Raw genomic sequence first — 6,888 nt, 5'->3', positions numbered from 1 at the left:
TTTTTTTTTTTTTTTTTTTATTTTTATTTTTTAAATTTAACTATCTTGTTACCATTACTTCTGTTGAAATACACTGTTTTTCTTTCAATTAATTTTGAAAATAACGAAACAGTTAGTAGGAAAACTTTACTATTAAGCTGAAGTTTAGAATAAACTGAACAAAAACACTTTATTTCATGTGATGCAGTACCATTGAGCTGTAAGAGTAAACCTACGACAGACTGGTATCCGGGGAACGTTGTGATAAGGGTCACTTGTATACCATAGAAACATCCTATGAGTGATTGCTAGGACTCGAGACAACACTAAGGGAAGGGTACTGTTTAGATTAAATATGTGATCCCCAATGTGGGACAAGGAAAATTGTGGTGGGATTTGAGATTCAAAATGTGTTTTTGTTTAATGGAAAAGTGAAAATCTTTTTTCCTCGTAGTCAATGATATACTTTTTTTTTTAAATATACTTAGTACCAATAACAAAGAGTTATTGGTAGATTCTTTTGTATTAAATGTGATAAATATTAAAAATAAACTTGTTTTTTCCAACTACCAGTGGGCATACATTTTTCTAGAGAGTTACATTGGGGCCTGAAGGAAAATAGGTTGGGACCTTTAAAACAGGCAATCTGTACCATAAAGCCAAGGACGGTTTCTGGCAGTTTGGAATCAAGAGGGTTGCAGTAACTGTTGAATAATGTTTGTATTTGTCACTTTTTTTCGTTTTTACTTTTTACTGGTAAATTTTAAAGAAAAACTAAGTTACAATTAAGTAGAGTGTTTCTCCAAAGACAAGGTGTCCTGCCACACATATAGAAGACCTATAGATACTGAGTATTATTAAACAGTCACATCACTGACCTAAGACATGCTTCTTGGATTTATTGCATCACATTCCTATTAACATCAGCTCGGATTTGTGTCAGGCACAATGACAGACATGTAATGTTCTATCATTATGTGTCACAGCTACAAGCAATTAATTAGCAGAATCATTAGAGCACTGGAATGCCTTGTAGTGTTTAAACTGCAACTCTTTTCATGTTCTGAGTTCAAATCTTGCTGCGATCAACTTAGTTTTAATTATTTTCAGGTCAACAACAATAAAGTAGCAGTTAAGGTGCTGGTATCAATGCAATCAAGTTGTCGTCACCACCACCCAATGTCACTTTTGTGCCTAGGAGTTAGGGTGGTGAGATTGTTATAAGTTCATGGGTTCAGTTCCTAGACTAGACAGTATGTTGTGTCCTTTAGCAAGGTACTTCCATTTCATGTTGCTTCAAATTTAAGGCAGATTTTTCCACGGTTCTATGACCAAGGGCCCTTCCTTTTTCCAACCTTCAATCTGCTTCCAGCCAAGATATTGTCTTGGAAGATTGGAAATGAAGGACACCATTTGTATGATGGTGATGCTCCTTTACAACAAAATGTCAAGACAAGAAGTTGCAAGCACACATTTATACTTGCAAGTTGCATGGCAACTTCAATAGTACTCGGGTAAAGTGATTGGTATTAAGGAAGGGCACTCAGACATTTGGACTTGATGCAGTCCTTGGGCCATTAGATCCAATCAAACAGTCCAACCCATGACAGCATGGAACATAGATGTTAAATGACGATGGTTGTGTTGTAAGAACTTGCTTCCCAACCACATGGTTTCAGGTTCAGTCACAGTGCATGGCACCTTGGGCTGACTAAAGCCTTGTGAGTGGATTTGGCCGACGGAAAGTGAAAGAAACCCATTGTATAAATGTATACACCTATATGTGTGTCTGTATTTGTCCTTCACCAACTCTTGACACTGTTGGTGTATCAGCAGCAGAAATTGATACAATAAGTGCCAGGCTTTAAAAGAAAACATGTACTGGGATCAATTCATTTGACTAAAAATTCAAAGCAGTGTGCCAGCATGGCTGTAATCTAATGACTAAAAAAAGTTAAGGATATATGTTATGTACACATATGATGGGATTCTTTCAGATTCTGTCTACCAAATCTACTAACAAGGCTTTGAGCAGCCCAAGCTATGAGCTATAGTAGAAGACACTTTTCCAATGTGCCACACAGTGACACTGAACTCAAAATCATGTGCTTGGAAAGCAAACTTAACTTCACAGCTATGCCTATATTCTATCATTAGCAAATGAATTCTTTCCACATTAAATTGTTATTGAAGTCCCATCTCATCAATATCAGCACACTGACATTCTAGCAGTTTAACTTTTTAACATTTAATACGGCCATATGAAGCCCATTGTATCTTCAGTAATATTGATGAAATATGAGCAATATGCTACTGAGGAATGAAGGGAGATAATCTTACAAGGCAGTATACTGATGTAAAGAGTGAATCTGAGAGAAATACTTCCCTGAACAGCTTAAGTCTAATCATCATCGTTTTTACTGAGGCAGTTTTTCTATGGATGGATGCCCTTCCTGTCACCAACTATCATCCGTTTTGAAGCAAGGGTGATATTTCACTGTGGTTAGACATGCTTCTGCAGTATATTACAAATGAATGATATTGGTATCATGACAGTGATAATCATTTCTCAAGCTCAGCATCCTGACACTTGTTGCATTCTTTTATTTCCTCCATGACATTCAGTTATTATAATCACAAATTTGGATCTGGTCATTGTTTCTATGAATATATCTTTAATACTTTACTCGTTTCAGTCGTTAGACTGCAGCTATGCTGGGGCACTACTCTGGAGAATTTTTAGTCAAATGAATCAGTCCCAGTACTTTATTTATTTTTTTTCGGTCTGGTACTTATTCCATTGATCTCTTTTGCTGAACCAACAAGTTATAGGTAAGTAAACACAAAGACACACCAACACTGATTGTCAAACAGCGGTAGGGACAAACAGTCACACACACACACATATATATATGATGGGCTTCTTTCAGCTGTTTGCCAAATCCACTCACAAAGTTTTGGTTGGGAAGGAAGCTTCTTACCACACAGTGACACCTAGGCCTTCAAATTATTTTCTCTTGTTAAATTTTTTTTTTTTTTGCGGACACGATCTCAAGATTTTGTTAAACCAAACAAATATCTGTAATAATCCCAACCTATGAAAATTGAAACAGTTGATTCTTCACACTACCTTCTGTAATGCCATTAATACTTTGATGACCACTCTTCTTTTTTTTTAGTGAATTAACCACCTAATCCTACTCCTGGTCCAATGAGACAAACTTGTTTTAACCGTTTAGCATTCAGATTAGTCAAACATAATGCTTATATATTCATACTGTTTTGAATTAACCACGCATTACCTCATAGCTTTGAGATTTTGATGATGTGATTGCTCGTTTTCAGATGGGCATTGTAGTGTAAGTGTAAAAGCCTGGATTTGGCCATTTTGAACGTATAACTGGTAGAGCATTTTGGCCAGATATGGCCCATTTAAATTGAAACATTTCAACACAATTCATGTTCCCAACACCAGTTTAATAATGATTTCAAATTTTGGCACAAGACCAGTAAGTTCGAGGGAGGAGGCTAGTTGATTACATCGACTACAGTGCTCAACTGGAACTTACTTTATTGATGCTGAAGGGATGAAAAGCAAAGTTGACCATGGCAGATCTTGAAATGGAAATGTAAAGACAAAATGTTGCTAAGCATTTTGTTCAATGTGCTAATGATTCTCATTGCCTTACACCAGCTTAAGGCCATTTTACTAAATTTTTCATATTTTCAAAATCAACTGAAACAAAAGCAGTGTATTTCAAGAGAAATATGGTAACAAAATAATCAATGTGTCTAATTTAGATTCAAGGCTAGCAATTTTCAGGGAACGAAATTAGTTGGTTACATTGACCCCAGAGGGATAAAAAACAAAACTAGCCTTAGTGGGATTTGAACTCAGAATAAAATATGCCAGCATGGAAAACACATGTTAAATGGTAATGATGATGATAAGATCTGCTGGTTTCTCATTTAGGTACAAGGCCAGTAATTTTTTAGGGAAGGGGCTAAGTTGATTACACTGACCTCAGTGGAATTTGAACACAAAACAAATTTATAATCATTGTTTTAACATCCACTTTTCCATGCTTGCATGGGTCCTATGTGTCAGGTTCAACCAAGAATATTTAGGATCAATGTGACAGCTCTTTAAATTACAATCAATCTGACAAGCCTTTTATATAGTTTCTATACAGCCAATTACACCAGTAAGGTAAAAGTTGGCTTCAAACTATAGGAAGAGACACTCGTCCATCATGCCATGCTGTAAGACTGAACCTGGAGCCTTATGGCCATGTTGCAATCAACATCATTTAACATCAGTTTTCCATGCTGGCATGTGTTAGTGTGACCAGGACTAGTAAGCTGGAAAAGTTGCACCAAACTCCAGTCATCTGTTTTGGCCTGGTTTCTACAGCTGAATGCCCTTGCTAATGCCAACCACTAGAAAATGCAGTTTTTTTTTTTTTTTGTGTCACTGGTAATGACCATGATTCACTTAGCTTGATGTCTTCTCAAGCACACCAAATCACCAGAAGTCTGTCACTTGCCATATTCTCAGCTAAAGATCATATTTCACCACTTTCTCCCACATCTGCCTGGGTCTAGCCCTTCAACAATTAGATCAACACTTCTTTATGCAGCTGTTATCATATGCATCACATGACCATACTAGTGCAGTCTTCTCTCTTGCACACTACATCTAATGCCTCTTATACCCAATTTTTCTCTTAAAGAAAGAAGTTTATTCTTCAATGTCTCACCCACCTCAAGAACAAAGTTAAGTGCATTAAAATATTTAGTATTTTGTGTTGCAGTTAATAAACTTCACTAAAGAAGTTAAAGGTATGCTTAAGAAACTTACTTCCTTACTACATGGGTCCAAGTTCAGCCACTGTGCAGCACTTTGGGTATCTTCTACTACAGCCCCAGCCTAATTATAACCTTGTAAATGGATCTGGTAGACAAAAAGCAACCCATAGTACATATGTGTGTGAGAGATACTGTCTCCTTGTCTTCCTATCACACAATAGTTGTAAACATGCATCGTTGCTGTACATGTAGTGGTTTTTCGTTCCTAATCTTCCATGAAAACATCTGGATATGGGGAAATATCATCTAATTTGAAAAAAGTAACGATTGATATATCCAGTCAGAGAAAATCAGCCTCAACAATTTTTGTCCAGAACATGCATGGAAAAGTGGACATAAACCAATGACAATAGTATTCTGAAAATATTCTTTTATTCATTTACTTGTTTCAGTCATTTGACAGCAGCCATGCTGGAGCACTGCCCTGAAAGTTTTTTTAGGTGAAGAAATCGACCCCAAGACTTATTCTGTCAGTCACATTTGCTGAACCGCTAACATCAAGCAATGGTGGGGAGGAACAAACAAATCTATACATATATACAATGAGCTTCTTTCAGTTTCCGTCTACTGAATCTCCTCACAAGGCCTTGGTTGGGCTGAGACTATAGTAGAAGACGCTTGCCCAAGGTGCAATGTAGCATGACTGAACCCAGAATCATGTGGTTGGAAGCAAGCCATGAATTATTTTTCATCATCTTTCGACTGTGGTCATGCTGGAGTACCAACTCTAAGGGTTTTAATTGAATGAAATGACCCCAGTACATGTTTTTTAAGCCTGGTACTTATTCTATCAGTCTCTTTGGGCAAATTGCAAACTTATGGAGACATAAATACACCAGCATTGGTTGTCAGGCAGTGGTCGGGGACAAACACAGACACATATATACACGACAGGCTTCTTTCAGTTTCTGTGTACCAAACCCACTCAAAAGGCTTTGGTTGGCCCAAGGTTATAAATGAAGAATTTAGTAAAATAACTGTCATTAATAAGCTGATGTTTATAACAAATTAACAAGAAGTTTTGTTGGAGGGTTTTATTTAGATCATTTTAAAAACAGGAAGTTTGTACCTTAGAAGTAAGGTCAACCTCAGGTGAGTCATTATCAAAATGGTCCATTTTAACACATAAAACCTGCACTGTCTTCCTGAATATATAGAACTGGAAAACATTCTCCAATGAAGTCATGGTAATCTTTGTCAACCAAGAGATGCAGGTATGGCTAACTGAGTAAGAATTTCAGATCAATCCTACTATACAAACCTCTTGGACAAGAACGTCCAAGCATACCTTTTACCTATGAGTTAATCATTCCCTTGGGAATGGAATTCAATAGGCAGACCTGTACTATTTGGTACATCCATGGCCTTCTAAGTGCCTCCAGTTTACATTTTAGCATTTAAACAGCCCATATCTGGCCCAAATATTCTACCTGTTTTTATGCCGAAAACAGCCTAATCTGGCCTTTCACATCCACTCTACAATGTGATTTTAAAGAAAAAAAAAAAATCACATTGTGAAAATCTCAATGCTATGACTAATCTAAAACAATGTGAGTGAACAAATAAGCATTGTATTTGACAGAGTGATCTGAATGCTGAAGGGTTAACCAATCCCTTGTCAATGAAATTTAGTGAGCAGAACCGTACAAAAACGTGTGTGTGTGTGTGTCTTTTTCACCAAATGATGTAAGCATCAATGAGAAAGTTGGTTTCCATTGAGCAAAGCCCCTTACCATATTTGAACTTGGTACAGTCACTGCCACAAATGCAAGGAACCAACGATCAGCACTTGGAAAACCTGTAACTAAAAATGCTATTAGACAATAGTTTTACTATAAATATCAATCTTTTAATTAAGTCTTGGACAAATTATCACCAGAAATACTTCAAGAGCTTTAAGTGCCAGTATTTTATGCCTACTTTCTACAAAGGTATGGGACTGGACAAGTTGTGATGATCCAAGTCCTTTCCCATTCCAAGTCACTGGTACATGTCATTTTGGTTTGGTTTCTATGGCTAGGTGGTACCCTTCCTATCGCC

The sequence above is a fragment of the Octopus bimaculoides genome, chromosome 9 (genome assembly GCF_001194135.2).
Source record: "Octopus bimaculoides isolate UCB-OBI-ISO-001 chromosome 9, ASM119413v2, whole genome shotgun sequence".
Taxonomy (NCBI): Eukaryota; Metazoa; Mollusca; class Cephalopoda; order Octopoda; family Octopodidae; genus Octopus; species Octopus bimaculoides.
Note: the sequence above shows the minus strand (reverse complement) of the source record.